Below are 20,264 nucleotides of genomic sequence, written 5' to 3'. Positions count from 1 at the left end.
TTGTTAAGCGAATTAAGGGCTCCATCCACAAGTCCCACATGCCTAGCGGAATCGCTCCGTGTTAGCTCCTCCTTCAATGTCTCCAGCTTCTTCTGCAAAAGCCTGATGAGGGGAATGACCTGACTCAGGCTGGCAGTGTCTGAACTGACTTCACGTGTGGCAAGTTCAAAGGGCATCAGAACCTTGCACAACGTTGAAATCATTCTCCACTGCGCTTGAGACAGGTGCATTCCACCTCCTATATCGTGCTCAATTGTATAGGCTTGAATGGCCTTTTGCTGCTCCTCCAACCTCTGAGGCATATAGAGGGTTGAATTCCACCTCGTTACCACTTCTTGCTTCAGATGATGGCAGGGCAGGTTCAGTAGTTTTTGGTGGTGCTCCAGTCTTCTGTACGTGGTGCCTGTACGCCGAAAGTGTCCCGCAATTCTTCTGGCCACCGACAGCATCTCTTGCACGCCCCTTTTTCTGAGGTCTGTGTACATTTTCGGTATCGCCTGCCTAGAGAAATGGAACCTAGATGGTATTTGGTACCGGGGACACAGTACCTCCAACAAGTCTCTAGTTGGCTCTGCAGTAATGATGGATACCGGAACCACGTTTCTCACCACCCAGGATGCCAAGGCCTTAGTTATCCGCTTTGCTGTAGGATGACTGCTGTGATATTTCATCTTCCTCGCAAAGGACTGTTGGACAGTCAATTGCTTGGTGGAAGTAGTAAAAGTGGTCTTACGACTTCCCCTCTGGGATGACCATCGACTCCCAGCAGCAACAACAGCAGCGCCAGCAGCAGTAGGCGTTACACGCAAGGATGCATCGGAGGAATCCCAGGCAGGAGAGGACTCGTCAGAATTGCCAGTGACATGGCCTGCAGGACTATTGGCATTCCTGGGGAAGGAGGAAATTGACACTGAGGGAGTTGGTGGGGTGGTTTGCGTGAGCTTGGTTACAAGAGGAAGGGATTTACTGGTCAGTGGACTGCTTCCGCTGTCACCCAAAGTTTTTGAACTTGTCACTGACTTATTATGAATGCGCTGCAGGTGACGTATAAGGGAGGATGTTCCGAGGTGGTTAACGTCCTTACCCCTACTTATTACAGCTTGACAAAGGGAACACACGGCTTGACACCTGTTGTCCGCATTTCTGTTGAAATAGTTCCACACCGAAGAGCTGATTTTTTGGGTATTTTCACCAGGCATGTCAACGGCCATATTCCTCCCACGGACAACAGGTGTCTCCCCGGGTGCCTGACTTAAACAAACCACCTCACCATCAGAATCCTCCTGGTCAATTTCCTCCCCAGCGCCAGCAACACCCATATCCTCCTCATCCTGGTGTACTTCAACACTGACATCTTCAATCTGACTATCAGGAACTGGACTGCGGGTGCTCCTTCCAGCACTTGCAGGGGGCGTGCAAATGGTGGAAGGCGCATGCTCTTCACGTCCAGTGTTGGGAAGGTCAGGCATCGCAACCGACAGCATCTCTTGCACGCCCCTGTCGTTTTTTTAAAAATTCTGCACCACCAAATTCAAGGCATGTGCAAAACATGGGATGTGCTGGAATTTGCCCATATTTAATGCACACACAATATTGCTGGCGTTGTCCGATGCCACAAATCCACAGGAGAGTCCAATTGGGGTAAGCCATTCCGCGATGATCTTCCTCAGTTGCCGTAAGAGGTTTTCAGCTGTGTGCGTATTCATGAAACCGGTGATACAAAGCGTAGCCTGCCTAGGAAAGAGTTGGCGTTTGCGAGATGCTGCTACTGGTGCCGCCGCTGCTGTTCTTGCGGCGGGAGTCCATACATCTACCCAGTGGGCTGTCACAGTCATATAGTCCTGACCCTGCCCTGCTCCACTTGTCCACATGTCCGTGGTTAAGTGGACATTGGGTACAGCTGCATTTTTTAGGACACTGGTGACTGTTTTTCTGAGGTCTGTGTACATTTTCGGTATCGCCTGCCTAGAGAAATGGAACCTAGATGGTATTTGGTACCGGGGACACAGTACCTCCAACAAGTCTCTAGTTGGCTCTGCAGTAATGATGGATACCGGAACCACGTTTCTCACCACCCAGGATGCCAAGGCCTCAGTTATCCGCTTTGCAGTAGGATGACTGCTGTGATATTTCATCTTCCTCGCAAAGGACTGTTGAACAGTCAATTGCTTACTGGAAGTAGTACAAGTGGGCTTACGACTTCCCCTCTGGGATGACCATCGACTCCCAGCAGCAACAACAGCAGCGCCAGCAGCAGTAGGCGTTACACGCAAGGATGCATCGGAGGAATCCCAGGCAGGAGAGGACTCGTCAGAATTGCCAGTGACATGGCCTGCAGGACTATTGGCATTCCTGGGGAAGGAGGAAATTGACACTGAGGGAGTTGGTGGGGTGGTTTGCGTGAGCTTGGTTACAAGAGGAAGGGATTTACTGGTCAGTGGACTGCTTCCGCTGTCGCCCAAAGTTTTTGAACTTGTCACTGACTTATTATGAATGCGCTGCAGGTGACGTATAAGGGAGGATGTTCCGAGGTGGTTAACGTCCTTACCCCTACTTATTACAGCTTGACAAAGGCAACACACGGCTTGACACCTGTTGTCCGCATTTCTGTTGAAATACTTCCACACCGAAGAGCTGATTTTTTTGGTATTTTCACCAGGCATGTCAGTGGCCATATTCCTCCCACGGACAACAGGTGTCTCCCCGGGTGCCTGACTTAAACAAACCACCTCACCATCAGAATCCTCCTGGTCAATTTCCTCCCCAGCGCCAGCAACACCCATATCCTCCTCATCCTGGTGTACTTCAACACTGACATCTTCAATCTGACTATCAGGAACTGGACTGCGGGTGCTCCTTCCAGCACTTGCAGGGGGCGTGCAAATGGTGGAAGGCGCATGCTCTTCACGTCCAGTGTTGGGAAGGTCAGGCATCGCAACCGACACAATTGGACTCTCCTTGTGGATTTGGGATTTCGAAGAACGCACAGTTCTTTGCGGTGCTTTTGCCAGCTTGAGTCTTTTCATTTTTCTAGCGAGAGGCTGAGTGCTTCCATCCTCATGTGAAGCTGAACCACTAGCCATGAACATAGGCCAGGGCCTCAGCCGTTCCTTGCCACTCCGTGTGGTAAATGGCAAGTTTACGCTTCTCCTCCGACAATTTTATTTTAGGTTTTGGAGTCCTTTTTTTACTGATATTTGGTGTTTTGGATTTGACATGCTCTGTACTATGACATTGGGCTTCGGCCTTGGCAGACGACGTTGCTGGCATTTCATCGTCTTGGCCATGACTAGTGGCAGCAGCTTCAGCACGAGGTGGAAGTGGATCTTGATCTTTCCCTAATTTTGGAACCTCAACATTTTTGTTCTCCATATTTTAATAGGCACAACTAAAAGGCACCTCAGGTAAACAATGGAGATGGATGGATACTAGTATACAATTATGGATGGACTGCCGAGTGCCGACACAGAGGTAGCTACAGCCGTGGACTACCGTACTGTACTGTGTCTGCTGCTAATATAGACTGGATGATAATGAGATGTAGTATGTATAAAGAAGAAAAAAAAACCACGGGTAGGTGGTATACAATTATGGATGGACTGCCGAGTGCCGACACAGAGGTAGCTACAGCCGTGGACTACCGTACTGTACTGTGTCTGCTGCTAATATAGACTGGATGATAATGAGATGTAGTATGTATAAAGAAGAAAGAAAAAAAAACACGGGTAGGTGGTATACAATTATGGATGGACTGCCGAGTGCCGACACAGAGGTAGCTACAGCCGTGGACTACCGTACTGTACTGTGTCTGCTGCTAATATAGACTGGATGATAATGAGATGTAGTATGTATAAAGAAGAAGAAAAAAACCACGGGTAGGTGGTATACAATTATGGATGGACTGCCGAGTGCCGACACAGAGGTAGCTACAGCCGTGGACTACCGTACTGTACTGTGTCTGCTGCTAATATAGACTGGATGATAATGAGATGTAGTATGTATAAAGAAGAAAAAAAAAACACGGGTAGGTGGTATACAATTATGGATGGACTGCCGAGTGCCGACACAGAGGTAGCTACAGCCGTGGACTACCGTACTGTACTGTGTCTGCTGCTAATATAGACTGGATGATAATGAGATGTAGTATGTATAAAGAAGAAAGAAAAAAAAACCACGGGTAGGTGGTATACAATTATGGACGGACTGCTGAGTGCCGACACAGAGGTAGCTACAGCCGTGGACTACCGTACTGTACTGTGTCTGCTGCTAATATAGACTGGATGATAATGAGATGTAGTATGTATAAAGAAGAAAGAAAAAAAAACCACGGGTAGGTGGTATACAATTATGGATGGACTGCCGAGTGCCGACACAGAGGTAGCTACAGCCGTGGACTACCGTACTGTACTGTGTCTGCTGCTAATATAGACTGGATGATAATGAGATGTAGTATGTATAAAGAAGAAAAAAAAACCACGGGTAGGTGGTATACAATTATGGATGGACTGCCGAGTGCCGACACAGAGGTAGCTACAGCCGTGGACTACCGTACTGTACTGTGTCTGCTGCTAATATAGACTGGATGATAATGAGATGTAGTATGTATAAAGAAGAAAGAAAAAAAAACACGGGTAGGTGGTATACAATTATGGATGGACTGCCGAGTGCCGACACAGAGGTAGCTACAGCCGTGGACTACCGTACTGTACTGTGTCTGCTGCTAATATAGACTGGATGATAATGAGATGTAGTATGTATAAAGAAGAAGAAAAAAAACACGGGTAGGTGGTATACAATTATGGATGGACTGCCGAGTGCCGACACAGAGGTAGCTACAGCCGTGGACTACCGTACTGTACTGTGTCTGCTGCTAATATAGACTGGATGATAATGAGATGTAGTATGTATAAAGAAGAAAAAAAAACCACGGGTAGGTGGTATACAATTATGGATGGACTGCCGAGTGCCGACACAGAGGTAGCTACAGCCGTGGACTACCGTACTGTACTGTGTCTGCTGCTAATATAGACTGGATGATAATGAGATGTAGTATGTATAAAGAAGAAGAAAAAAAAACACGGGTAGGTGGTATACAATTACGGATGGACTGCCGAGTGCCGACACAGAGGTAGCTACAGCCGTGGACTACCGTACTGTACTGTGTCTGCTGCTAATATAGACTGGATGATAATGAGATGTAGTATGTATAAAGAAGAAAGAAAAAAAAACCACGGGTAGGTGGTATACAATTATGGACGGACTGCCGAGTGCCGACACAGAGGTAGCTACAGCCGTGGACTACCGTACTGTACTGTGTCTGCTGCTAATATAGACTGGTTGATAATGAGATGTAGTATGTATAAAGAAGAAAGAAAAAAAAAACACGGGTAGGTGGTATACAATTATGGATGGACTGCCGAGTGCCGACACAGAGGTAGCTACAGCCGTGGACTACCATACTGTACTGTGTCTGCTGCTAATATAGACTGGATGATAATGAGATGTAGTATGTATAAAGAAGAAAAAAAAAACCACGGGTAGGTGGTATACAATTATGGATGGACTGCCGAGTGCCGACACAGAGGTAGCTACAGCCGTGGACTACCGTACTGTACTGTGTCTGCTGCTAATATAGACTGGATGATAATGAGATGTAGTATGTATAAAGAAGAAAAAAAAACCACGGGTAGGTGGTATACAATTATGGATGGACTGCCGAGTGCCGACACAGAGGTAGCTACAGCCGTGGACTACCGTACTGTACTGTGTCTGCTGCTAATATAGACTGGATGATAATGAGATGTAGTATGTATAAAGAAGAAAGAAAAAAAAACCACGGGTAGGTGGTATACAATTATGGACGGACTGCCGAGTGCCGACACAGAGGTAGCTACAGCCGTGGACTACCGTACTGTACTGTGTCTGCTGCTAATATAGACTGGTTGATAATGAGATGTAGTATGTATAAAGAAGAAAGAAAAAAAAACCACGGGTAGGTGGTATACAATTATGGATGGACTGCCGAGTGCCGACACAGAGGTAGCTACAGCCGTGGACTACCGTACTGTACTGTGTCTGCTGCTAATATAGACTGGATGATAATGAGATGTAGTATGTATAAAGAAGAAAGAAAAAAAAAAACACGGGTAGGTGGTATACAATTATGGATGGACTGCCGAGTGCCGACACAGAGGTAGCTACAGCCGTGAACTACCGTACTGTGTCTGCTGCGACTGGATGATAAATAATGATATAAAAAATATATATATATCACTACTGCAGCCGGACAGGTATATATTATATAATGACGGACCTGCTGGACACTGTCTGTCAGCAGAATGAGTTTTTTATAGAATAAAAAAACACCACACAAGTCACATGACGAGTGTTTAACTTTTTCAGGCAATCACAATATAGTATACTATACTGGTGGTCAGTGTGGTCAGGTCACTGGTCAGTCACACTGGCAGTGGCACTCCTGCAGCAAAAGTGTGCACTGTTTAATTTTAATAATATGTACTCCTGGCTCCTGCTATAACCTATAACTGCTCCCCAGTCTCCCCCACAATTAAGCTGTGTGAGCACAGTCAGATATTATACATAGATGATGCAGCACACTGGGCTGAGCACAGATATGGTATGTGACTGAGTCACTGTGTATCGTTTTTTTCAGGCAGAGAACGGATTATATTAAATAAAACTGCACTGGTGGTCACTGGTCAGTGGTCAGTCACTAGTAAACTCTGCACTCTCTAGTACTCCTAAGCTCCAGTAAATCAAGTGTCTCTGTCTCAATCTCACTCTCTCTCTTCTAATCTAAATGGAGAGGACGCCAGCCACGTCCTCTCCCTATCAATCTCAATGCACGTGTGAAAATGGCGGCGACGCGCGGCTCCTTATATAGAATCCGAGTCTCGCGATAGAATCCGAGCCTCGCGAGAATCCGACAGCGTCATGATGACGTTCGGGCGCGCTCGGGTTAACCGAGCAAGGCGGGAAGATCCGAGTCGCTCGGATCCGTGTAAAAAAAGCTGAAGTTCGGGCGGGTTCGGATTCCGAGGAACCGAACCCGCTCATCTCTAGCATTAACCCCCTTGGCTGGTTCAGACTGGTGCTGGTTTTAGTGATATATGGGGGACTACACTTTTTTTTATTTATTCCTCTATGGGGGGGAGGGGGGGTTGGTTAGCTGCCAGTGCCTCCCCAGAATCTGACCTCACCGCACGTCACTGATGTCTGTAGCTTATGACACCCTTCTGCCAGCTGCGTTAAGTTTGGAATGGCTCCCACTAGTATCCATTTACATGCTTCAAGGCAAATGTCATTTACAAAGTGCAAAAATTCCACTTTGTATCTACCATAGGCATTCATTTGCACGATACCCCCTTGGTGAAAGAGTTTCCACAACATATCAGAGCGCAGACGAGATTAGCAGAGTCATGGTGGTCATTGGAAGGCATAGTGACTCCAGTAGTCAGGTTGGTGCACATAGTTTTGCAGAGCAGTGCATACTGGAGACTTCATTTTGTGGAACCAGATTATTGAAATTAAATTAAGGGGTAAAAAGAATATGCTATAGGGATACTTTAATCCCATACCAGCTGTATAATGGGGAAGCCAATTAGGTCTGACAATGGGATCTGTGCAATGTGACTGTGGGTGTGAGCAATGTAACTTGCAATAGTTTATAGACAATTGCGTAAACACATTGTAAACTGTAATGGGCATGGTTATCAGGGTCTGCCTGTGTGGGATTTGCACAATGTGGCTGGAATCTCCAGTGGCTACATAGCCAGTACATCTCAGCATGACATGAGGGGTTCTACTGAATATAGGTGCACTACAATTTACATCATAATGTGTTAACTAAACTTTGTATATGGTATGTTCTCTTGGCAAGTGCTCAAACAACTTTAATTTACGGGTGATTGAGGACAGGGCAATGTACCACAAGCAACTGTGAAACTACCCATCAGTATAATACACCCACACAGCTATCAGGTCCCTTGGCCCTGGACCAATATGCAGAGACAAGGACTGTTTCACTACTGGCGCTCTGTTTAATTAGTAGTACTGTTCCATTGTCATACCCTTCACTGCCATCAAGAGCCCCATAATCCAAGACAACTGGCCCTAGCTTTACTCAAAAAAACTATTTATAGAAACTAAGTTATATCTTAGTTTTAATAATAAAAGAAAACAACACTATACTTTTATAGCAACCATGTTAAATATGTTTGTAAAATAAATGTTTTTCTAAGCAAATTGTCGTTATACTTTAATTTCTAAGATTATTTTTTTTAAATAATAATAATATTTATTATTATTATTAAAAAAAACCCTATTTGTTGGATGTGTTTTTGATCTATCTGAATGCACACATCTATCATCCGCATGCACAGTCCACACTGCACTGATTACTGGAAGTAGGGCAGCCATCGGGGGGGACTGGTGTCCTTGGCCCTTACAGAGAGGGGGGTCATCCCTGGCTCCTACCGCCAATACTTGTACAGTTGCACCAATCTGTGAATCAACAGCAGGCTGATGCGCAAGGAGGACTTCTTAAAATAAGCCTTCCCTGTGCATCAGCTCTCTGTAAACCATTCCAGTAGGTCCGCAACACTCCACCTATATGTAACGTTACAATGTATGATATCACATGGGGTGGAGCAGTGCGGCAAAATCTTATTTTTTTGTCAGTACTGGGCCCCATAGTTTCTGATGGCAGCCCTGACTGGAAGGCAATATTGTCACCGGGAAGTGGGCATGCACTTTGTGGAGACCATCAGTTGCCATATGGCATCGGGCCATCATCTTGTGGAAGAAATGAGTAGGTGCCTGCAACACCCCAGTCTACACTGGAAACAGAACTGATTGTAGTTACATTTTCCCTTTAATATTAGCTAACCTCTCTAGCGCACAGCCAAATGATTAACACTGCTTTATATTGTACTTGAGAAATGTGCAAATTCCTCTAATGCCACTGGGAATAATAACACTCGTAATGCAATCCCATCTGGCAAAATGCACAGCGTAAATGATGAGCAGGAAAGTTCTGACATGTTTTATTGACAAACATAAGCATAGGTGGTGTGCCATGCTTACATCCCTGCAAGTCTTTCTTATCTGTGTTCATTAACTACTCCCCCAGGTCCTGTGTCAGTTAATTGAACAATTCACAGATGCAAAGTGTCTTTCTATAATGACGCATGTTCCAAGTTCTTCTGGGACCAGATTACATTTTGTTTGGGACAAATGATGTAAGGAAAGACAAGCCCCTAGATTTCACCCAAAATTAATTGCTTACATAAGCTTAACACAAGCCGTTTGTTCTGTACGAGGACTAAACATGTGCCACACATGGGACACCATGTGAGGACGTGTTATTGTTACGTCAACAGATTACAGAATTAACAAAATATGTTACATCCCACAAAGGAGTCTCAGAACATTGTAATACATGTCTCTGACCCCAGGACTGCTACAATAAAATGCGCAAAAATTACAATAACATAAAAATGTTTTATGCACTGTATAACGTCATGTAATTCAATCTGTCCTCATAGTGTAAGAAATAGCAGAAAAGAGACCTGTTATTTACCTAACTTTGATTAATACAGTACATGGTCCTAAACCAATTTATCTTCAATTTACATCAATTACCATGCGCTAATATGATTTCCTGCGCTAATATGATTTCCTGCACTATTAACACATTAAGAAGCCGTTACTGATTATTAAATGATTTTTTCAAAGACCATAGAATGTTTGCTGTAATGCTTATTACTCTTGTTTTGTAATACATTTGTTTTGGCATTGAGCATTTTCACTGACATATGGTAAAAATGAAAAGGGGAAAAAATACGTAGTGTAAAATACCTTATGCATTCTTATATTTATGTACAGTTCCAGCTGTCACTGATTTGCAGGAACAGTCTCAACATTTGTCTCTGGAAATGGCCTCCTAGAAACGTACTTAATTGTCAATATTGACCAACTGCCCAGAACACTTATGTTTATTCCTTACAGAGAACACAAACATATGTTATTGTCTGAAGTTAATGTTAGTTTTTTAATATGCACAGAAAAACATTAGTAAACATTTGAAGATGATGATGATGATGACTGCAGAGGACAACAATCTGCCTAGACCATGCTTTCTACATAAATCCCAGGAATGGGTTTGTTGGGTCGACCCTATTTATGTCGACACTCATTAGGTCGACCACTATTGGTCAACAGGCAGTAGGTCGACACATGATAAAGGTCAGCAGGTCGACATGGAAAAAGTTGACTTAGAAAAAGGTCAACATGAGGGGTTTATTTTTGTTTTTTGGGTGTAATTTTCTTCGTAAAGGAACCGGGAACCACAATCCGTGCATGTTTCGGGCAGGTTACTATTCCCAATCGTAGTCTATGTGGATCGTAAAGGATGAAAAAGTTTACAAAATGGGAAAAAAAGTGAAAAACTCATGTTGACCTTTCTGTGTGTCAACCTTTGCAATGTCGACCTAATGCTCATGTCGTCCTTTTGTATGTGTCTACCTAATGCATGTAGACCAATAGTGGTCATCCTATTGAGTGTCGATCTAAGCAAGGTCGACCTAAGGGCCGTATCCCAAATGAATGAATAATGGGTCTGATTCTGATATATACGGTATTGCACTGCCGCAGGAAAGCGCGGGTAAGTGACTGTGTTATACTGTACAAATACAAAGTAAATGCAGCAGGAGGGGTCTGTCGAAAAAAGACACCTCCTACCAACATCTGCAAGATCCAAGTGCTGCGTCCAAAACGTACCATCAGATCACCATTGCAGCACTTGGCCAGTTTGGGTAAGTCATAGCTTACTAAGGGGTCTTTTTACTAAGCCTTGGATGGAGATAAAGTGCACAGAGATAAAGTACCAGCCAATCACCTCCTAACTGCCATCTCACAGGCTGGGCTTAAAAAATAGGATTTTAATTACCTACCGGTAAATCCTTTTCTCGTAGTCCGTAGAGGATACTGGGGTCCATTTAGTACCATGGGGTATAGATGGGTCCACTAGGAGCCATGGGCACTTTAAGAATTTGATAGTGTGGGCTGGCTCAGCACACACAACAAGAGGAAAGCCAAGCTAACCAATCTTGAAACAGGAACAGCAACAGCTGAACCAACAATACTTAACCAAATGTAGCCCCTTAAACTATGGGCTCATAATGAAATGTATTAGAGTATAGAATCTATGAATAATAGAGTAAATATATAATAATTATTTACTGACTGTGTAAAAAAATGAAATATAGTTAATATGAATATGGTAACCCATGTACTGTGTATATAGAGGAGTGTTGACGGTGGTGAATATATAAATTAAACAATGGAATATGTTAAGGAGTAACTTGGCACTTTGGCACGAGCGGGGCTAGATAGCCTCTTCTAGAAGCCCCTCGTGCCGGATAGTGGGTGCCCGTATGGAGAGGACGGTTGAGGGAAGCGCGAGGGAGCAGCAGGGGAAGAAGACAGAGCTGACAAGAAGAGAACGGGGAGAGATGCCGGAGTCGCCGCTGCGGAGAGCGGGAAATGGAGATTACTGACCGGGACCCGAGGCGGTAGTGAACCCGGACCAGGAGGACTGGACTGCGGCCACCTGAGCAGGGGGAGCACCGCTTGGAAGCTAGGCAGAGATCCGGCTGGCGGCATTATCCAAGACTGAACCCCACGGGGAGATGGCCTGAGCTTGAAGGGAGGACCTGAGGGCTGTGATGCTGTGAAGGTGGGCCGGTAAGCAGACTGTGGACCGCCCTTTAGATCTGTGCATCGATTGAAGTCATTAATGCCAGGATACCCTGGTGGCCGAATATAGCCTAGCAGATGCTGCTTTAGCTAAATACTATCCCTCAGTGATCCCCCTAAGTAAAGTAGTAGCGGAGCAGCTAATATGGATGTACATGATAATTATAGTAATTATAATTATTGTAGCTAAACATAACTGGAAGCTGTATACTACTGGAAGTATTTTTCAACATAATAGCAGCCAGAGGGAGTGGGGGAGTGACGTGTGGTGCAAACATCCAGACCGCCCACTTAACCAAGAGCTGGGGGAGGAGAGCCAGCAATGATTGAAAGCTGCTGGTAATTGAGAAAGAATATAGCTCCGAGAGAGACTAATGCTCCCTCTGATTAGTAGTGGGACCCCTGTGCTGGCACAGTATCATATAGTGACAGTATCCTGCAAGTAGTGAGGGGATATTTTATAAAGAAAGAAGTACACCCGGTCCACCCCTTATGTACTGATTGAATTGCAGCATACACTTGTGAACTCAGAAAGAGGGGTGAGGTACCGAGCAATATTATATTCAGTGGACATATTGACTTTGGCTGCGGTAGTATCCTTATCATCATCTCTGGCCCCTCAGTATGTTATAAAATAAGGATTATAACGAAGGGACAAATTTCATGGGGGTAATTTACACTTAATGGAGGATAGTAAAGTCCGCTACACAGACCACTATTGGGATGAGGAAAGTTCATAGTCAGCAGGGATAATACGGAGCATCATAGAGACTGACGAAAGATAGGCAACTTTCTCCCCTGACTCCTGAACCCTTAACTAAAAGCCTCCGAGAGCAGCCCCCCCAGTATACCACAAGACAAGTATGCCATAACCAGCGGACTTAGAGGAGATTACGACTTTGGAATTTGTACAGGTGGGGTGTCACTGCAGATACCCTCAAATCCTCAGAAACCCAACTAGTATTTAATTCACTCTAATTTGACGACGGCATCGGTATTAAAGAAGATAAATTGGGCCCCAACAGTGCACCAACGATAACTCAGGGGTATACTCAACAAGTGGAATGTAGACTGCAAGGAGTCACAGAATGGTATGGTAGCAAAATTCATCACCTATCGTATACGACACAGTCATGACATATTTTTTGTATTGCATGCAATGTAAAACTGTATGTATATGGAAATAAGCTGGTATATGACACCATAACTTTGTGTATTAAGCTACATTTAATGTAGGAAAATAATCTATAGTATATATAACGTTAATGGATTGTAATTCTTTTGAATAAAAGTTATTTATGTAGGTAGTCAATTCTCATTAATAAATACTAACCGTTGAAGTGGAGAAAGTTCATAGTAATCGGAAGAGCAGCACCTGAAAGACAAAAGAAGACGACAAGGTAAAACCAACAATTCTATCCCTCACCTCACATGAAATCGTATATATAACCATACGTGTAAAGGCTTTCCCAAGCAAGCCAGGGGTGGTATAAAGACTGCTTGGGTGGAGGCACTCTGTAAGATTGAACTATTTACCCCTTTATTGCAGCAGTAGGGTGCAAAGAAGGGTTACATTTGGAGGCACTGCTGAGATTCTAAAATACCCAGGATTCAGTGGTTGATACCGAAACTATACATCATGGAAGAAGTTACCAACGCCGATATCTATAGGTGGTGTAAAGAAAAGGGCGTGGAACCCTTATGCAGCTTTGGGCTAGTTGGAAAACTTTCATTAGCCAGTGATGATGCAGTCATTCGGGCTGTTGTGCAACTTTATGGTATCAGTCAACCATGTATGGTTGATCGATGGAAAGGACAAGAGGGAGAAACTTTCGCTATCTTACTTAGTAATAGACTTCCTTTGGATAACACATTACTACCCAGTATGGTGGTGGTTGAAGATGTCCCTGGGCGAAAAGTTCAACTAGTGTGGCCTGAAAGTATGGAAGAAGCAGCCACCCCAGGAGAAGACATGGGAAATGATACCACTGCTGCAGGAGACTGTTTTCATATTAATAGTGGGGAGGATCTGACAGAGAATGTGGAAGAATCTCCTGGGAAAAGGGTGGAAACAATGATGGATAAAATGGTTAGTCAGATGGAGAGATTGCATTATGAAGGGGGATATAGAAGACTCAGGATTTTCTCGGGTATTTCCCCTGTGCCTGCTGGTGAAGAAACCTACGATACTTGGAGAGAGGCGGCCATTCAACACTCTGAAGAGTGGCAATGTCCCGAGCATATCAAACGACAGCGTATAGTGGAAAGTCTCCGGGGACCCGCTATGAGGGTGATTCAAGCCACAAGGAGGAGTAAATCTACAGCTACTCTGAAGGATTATCTAGAGGCTTTGGATTTTTCTTATGGCACCATGGAGGATGTAGGGGATTTGATGTCAAGATTACATCGCACCTATCAGGAAACGGGGGAGACTCTAACTCAATATATTTATAGAGTGGATAGATTGATTTACCAAATTGTAGAGAAAGGGGGGATAGCTAAGGAGGCGGTAGATGAAAGCAGAATGCGACAGGTTCTGAAAGGAGCTCTCACTCTTAATCCAGTTGCACAGAGACTACGTTGTACCCGACGGTCAGGACCAGCACCCAGTCTCACGGAACTTGTGAAGGAGGTCAAGTTAGAGGAAGTACAAATCGAGAATCGAGACAAGACTATTAAGAGAGTCAAAGCTATTATACCTGCTATACCTGCCCCCACCTCAACTGTTATGGATGATCGATTGATTAAGTTGTTGGAAGATCAAAATAAAAAAATAGACCAATTGATTGCTTTACAGAGTACAGCGTCATCAAGGCCCTGCTGGTCGTCGGACTCAAACAGAGGAAGGACAAGGGGAAGTGGTAGTCGTGGGACTATACTCTGTTATAATTGTGGACAACCAGGGCATAGATCCTTTGAATGCCCAGTGAGTGGTATGGAGAGGAATGGAAGAATGCCGTTTTACCACCGGTCCAGAGATGAGCAGATGGAAAACCCCAACGGGAGTTCTGTGAACCCCTCACAGGCTCCCCAACAATAAATGTTCATGCTATGGGGAGTGCCCAGTGGTCCGATGCTATTCCAGACAGTCTCATGGGACATGCACCATTAGTGAAAGCCCTAATAAATGGACAGGAATGTATGGTGTTGTTGGACAGTGGGTCACAAGTGTCCATTGTATTTGAAACATGGTACCGGGAGAATCTGTCAACTGTTCCCATTCAAGCTCTTAGCGGTCTTACAGTATGGGGCCTCAGTGAACAGAAGTACACGTATTTGGGGTACATAGTTACACAACTTACTTTGGAACCTGGACTAATTACCCCTAATGAGTCTATTCCATTGGTTGCACTGATTTGCCCTGATTCCCCTGGGGATAATGGCCACTTGTCCGCTATAGTGGGTACTAATACCAATATGTTTAGAAATCTAAAGCGATGGTGTGATAAACAAGACAGAGGAAATAATGAAGGGATGAGATTTTTGGTAGAACCAGAAATAGTTCACTGTAAATTCTTGGAAAGTCATCCTGATCGAATGGTTACCCATTCGTCTACTGGGTCTCCGTTCAATTACAACCGATTGAATCTGGAAGAGTGTTTTCATGGGAGTGATATTGATCAGACACGAAAAGACCTGCTAATGGAACAGCTCATGTTAAGGGAAGATGTTTTTTCCAAAAGTGATTGGGACCTAGGGACTGCCACGGGTGTTGAACATCATATTAAATTGACAAATAATACTCCATTCCGAGAGAGATCCAGGAGATTGGCTCCGGCTGATTTCGAAGACGTCAGGAGCCACCTTAGAAATTTGTTGGAAAATAATGTCATCGCTGATTCCGAGAGTCAGTATGCTTCACCTATTGTGGTTGCTCGGAAAAAGACTGGAGAAATTAGTCTATGTATAGACTATCGTACTCTGAACAATAGAACCGTGCCTGATCAGTACACCGTACCTAAAGTAGACGAGGCATTGGATTGCCTTCAAGGGAGCCAGTGGTTCTCCGTTCTTGATCTACGATGCGGGTACTATCAGATCCCCATGAGTAAGGAGGATAGGGCCAAAACCGCTTTCATCTGCCCTATTGGGTTCTATGAGTTCTTAAAGATGCCCCAAGGAATCAAGGGAGCACCGGCTACTTTCCAACGAACCATGGAACAAACTGTAGGTGACATGTGTTACCGGGAAGTATTAGTGTACCTAGACGATATCATCGTGTTTGGGAAAGATCTAGATGAACACAATGCCCGGTTACTGAAAGTGTTAGATCGTCTACGAGCCCGAGGGTTAAAGTTGTCAGCCGAAAAATGTAAATTGTGTAGATCTTCAGTTAAATACTTGGGACATGTGGTGAGTCGGAACGGGATAGCCACAGACCCAGAGAAAGTGGCTACGGTGAAGAAATGGCCCCGACCCACCAACCTTAAAGAACTGAGGTCTTTTCTGGGTTTCTGCGGCTACTACAGGAAATTTGTAGAGCACTATTCCAAAATCGCTAAACCATTGACAGATTTAACAAGAGGATATCCGCCAGTCAATAAAGACCGAAGGAAGAAATCAGATGTAGACATGTCTTACCATAAGCCCAGAGAATTGTTTGGAAACAGGTGGACTGACCAGTGTGAGGAAGCCTTTGTTACTCTGAAAGATCGCCTCACTAAATCTCCTGTGTTGGCATATGCTATACCTGATTTGCCTTACGAAGTACACATAGATGCCTCATTAGACGGGCTTGGAGGGGTGTTGTACCAAAAACAAGCGCAACTGTTGAGACACATTGCCTATGTTAGTAGAGGAATTTCCAGTAGTGAAAGAAATTATCCAGTCCACAAGTTGGAATTTCTCGCATTAAAATGGGTGGTTAGCGAAAAATTGCACGACTATCTTTACGGAGCTCAATTCATTGTACAGACGGATAACAATCCACTTACTTATGTACAGACATCCGCTAAACTTGATGCCACTGGACACCGATGGCTTGCAGCCCTTACCAACTATGACTTCACTATCAAATATAGGCCAGGTATTAATAACCAGGATGCGGATGCTCTATCTAGGATGCCTCACTCGGAAGCTCCAGGAGGTGACTCTGATTGGATTGAAGTACCCGCTGGGGTAGTGAAAGGACTGTGCCAACATATTAGTATCACCAGAAATCAAGAAGTGGCTGCTGTATATGATATAGGAGCTTCTGAAATAGCTATTCCACCTTCCTATTGTAGGTTAGGACCGGTTGAACTGCAGGGGTTAGGGATAATAACCTCCGACCAACTGGCTCAAGAACAACGAAATGACCCCAATATTCTTCCTATTGTTCGGATTATCGAAGATCATACTGATCAGTTACATCGCTCTCAATTACCAAGGAAGGCACAAGTATTGATGCGACAGTACAGGAAGTTAACTATTCTGAATGGGGTATTATTTCGGAAAGTAATTAAGAAGGACGGAGGTACTAAAATGCAGATAGTATTACCAACAAAGTATAAACAGATGGTGCTAGAAGCATTGCATGATCAACATGGTCACCTTGGATATGAGAAAACAGGGGTTGGTGTCCGATCGTTTTTTCTGGGCTCATATGAATCAGGATATAGAACGATTCTGTAGAACATGCGGGAATTGTATTCTCCGAAAAACGTTACCTATATCTACCGTTCCATTAGTTAATATCACCAGCACGGGACCTATGGAGTTAGTATGCATCGATTTTCTCACCTTAGATGGCCCTGGCAGATCAGACTGTCATATTCTTGTAGTAACTGACCATTTCACGAGGTATGCCCAAGCCTACTTTACTGTGAACCAGACTGCAATAACTGTTGCAAGAACATTGTGGGAGAAATTCTTTGTACATTACGGGTTGCCAGCAAGGATTCATTCCGATAAAGGTCGAGAATTTGAGAGTAAAGTAATTCGAGAACTGTGTCATTGCTGTGGTATAACTAAATCACGCACTACCCCTTATCATCCCCAAGGAGACCCTCAGCCTGAGCGATTTAACAGAACTTTATTAAACATGTTGGGTACCTTAGACTCTAAAAGAAAATCCAACTGGCGGAAATATATTGCTCCTTTAATGCATGCATATAATTGCACTCGGAACGACACTACAGGATACACCCCATATTACCTCATGTTCGGTCGGGAGGCCAGATTACCCATAGATATTTGTTTAGGAACTCTGAATAATTCTGGGTCAAAAATATCTCACAGCCAATATGTTAGGCAACTGCGTCAACAATTGCGAGAAGCCTATAAACTAGCTGCCGATGCTGCCAGAAAAATTGGTGAAAGAAACAAAGAGTATGCCGGCAGGCACCTTAAGGAACACCCGTTAGAGCCCGGAGATAGAGTGCTGATTAGAGCTCTAGGCGTACCACGAAAACAAAAGTTACAGTATAAGTGGAAACCCACTCCCTATATAGTATTAAAACAGCTCCCTAACATTCCTGTGTACCAACTTGCACCTGTCAATGGACAGGAAAGTATAGTAACCTATCAGACAACATCTACTCCCTATTGCCCAGGACATTAGGTGGGAAAATACAGTCTCGTGTCCTATTGAAGATACTGAAGCTGAAAAATCCGATACATATGAAAGTAACATTCAAAGCATGAGCAAGGAAGCTGAGGAGATTGAGGATGACTCTAATTTGGGATATTACTATTGGGATAGTGAGTCTTGGGGAGAAGGAAATAATGTCTCAGAGTCATACCCTAGGGAACAAGTAGAAATAACCCATTCATACAATGGAGTAGAACAGGAGAATGTCGGACACAATGATGGTCATGGAAGTGAATCAGGTTGTGACATAACAGATGGTCCTGAATCAATCTCTATGGGTGATAATGGAGAGGGATTTATGTTTGAACAACCACTTATGTCACCTAGGCCTCAACGGGTTAGGAGAGCTCCTAGAATACTTACCTATGACCAGTTAGGAACCCCTACTGAAATTCCCTTGGTAGTGCACCCTAACATGGTGATGTCATGGCCATATTTTGGATGGAATGTAAATGGTTATACTTAGATAAGAACCATGGAATGTGTATGTAAGTGGTGACATCCACTTAAATAACCCTATTTAATCGTATTTAAGCGTACTCACCAGGGGGAGATTGTAGCCCCTTAAACTATGGGCTCATAATGAAATGTATTAGAGTATAGAATCTATGAATAATAGAGTAAATATATAATAATTATTTACTGACTGTGTAAATAAATGAAATATAGTTAATATGAATATGGTAACCCATGTACTGTGTATATAGAGGAGTGTTGACGGTGGTGAATATATAAATTAAACAATGGAATATGTTAAGGAGTAACTTGGCACTTTGGCACGAGCGGATCTAGATAAACTCTTCTAGAAGCTCCTCGTGCCGGATAGTGGGTGCCCGTATGGAGAGGACGGTTGAGGGAAGCGCGAGGGAGCAGCAGGGGAAGAAGACAGAGCTGACAAGAAGAGAACGGGGAGAGATGCCGGAGTCGCCGCTGCGGAGAGCGGGAAATGGAGATTACTGACCGGGACCCGAGGCGGTAGTGAACCCGGACCAGGAGGACTGGACTGCGGCCACCTGAGCAGGGGGAGCACCGCTTGGAAGCTAGGCAGAGATCCGGCTGGTGGCATTATCCAAGACTGAACCCCACGGGGAGATGGCCTGAGCTTGAAGGGAGGACCTGAGGGCTGTGACGCAGGCAGAACGAAGGTGGGCCAGTAAGCAGACTGTGGACCGCCCTTTAGATCTGTGCATCGATTGAAGTCATTAATGCCAGGATACCCTGGTGGCCGAATATAGCCTAGCAGATGCTGCTTTAGCTAAATACTATCCCTCAGTGATCCCCCTAAGTAAAGTAGTAGCGGAGCAGCTAATATGGATGTACATGATAATTATAGTAATTATAATTATTGTAGCTGAACATAACTGGAAGCTGTATACTACTGGAAGTATTCTTCAACATAATAGCAGCCAGAGGGAGTGGGGGAGTGACGTGTGGTGCAAACATCCAGACCGCCCACTTAACCAAGAGCTGGGGGAGGAGAGCCAGCAATGATTGAAAGCTGCTGGTAATTGAGAAAGAATATAGCTCCGAGAGAGACTAATGCTCCCTCTGATTAGTAGTGGGACCCCTGTGCTGGCACAGTATCATATAGTGACAGTATCCTGCAAGTAGTGAGGGGATATTTTATAAAGAAAGAAGTACACCCAGTCCACCCCTTATGTACTGATTGAATTGCAGCATACACTTGTGAACTCAGAAAGAGGGGTGAGGTACCGAGCAATATTATATTCAGTGGACATATTGACTTTGGCTGCGGTAGTATCCTTATCATCATCTCTGGCCCCTCAGTATGTTATAAAATAAGGATTATAACGAAGGGACAAATTTCATGGGGGTAATTTACACTTAATGGAGGATAGTAAAGTCCGCTACACAGACCACTATTGGGATGAGGAAAGTTCATAGTCAGCAGGGA

Source organism: Pseudophryne corroboree, chromosome 5 (assembly GCF_028390025.1).
Source record: "Pseudophryne corroboree isolate aPseCor3 chromosome 5, aPseCor3.hap2, whole genome shotgun sequence".
Taxonomy (NCBI): Eukaryota; Metazoa; Chordata; class Amphibia; order Anura; family Myobatrachidae; genus Pseudophryne; species Pseudophryne corroboree.
Note: the sequence above shows the minus strand (reverse complement) of the source record.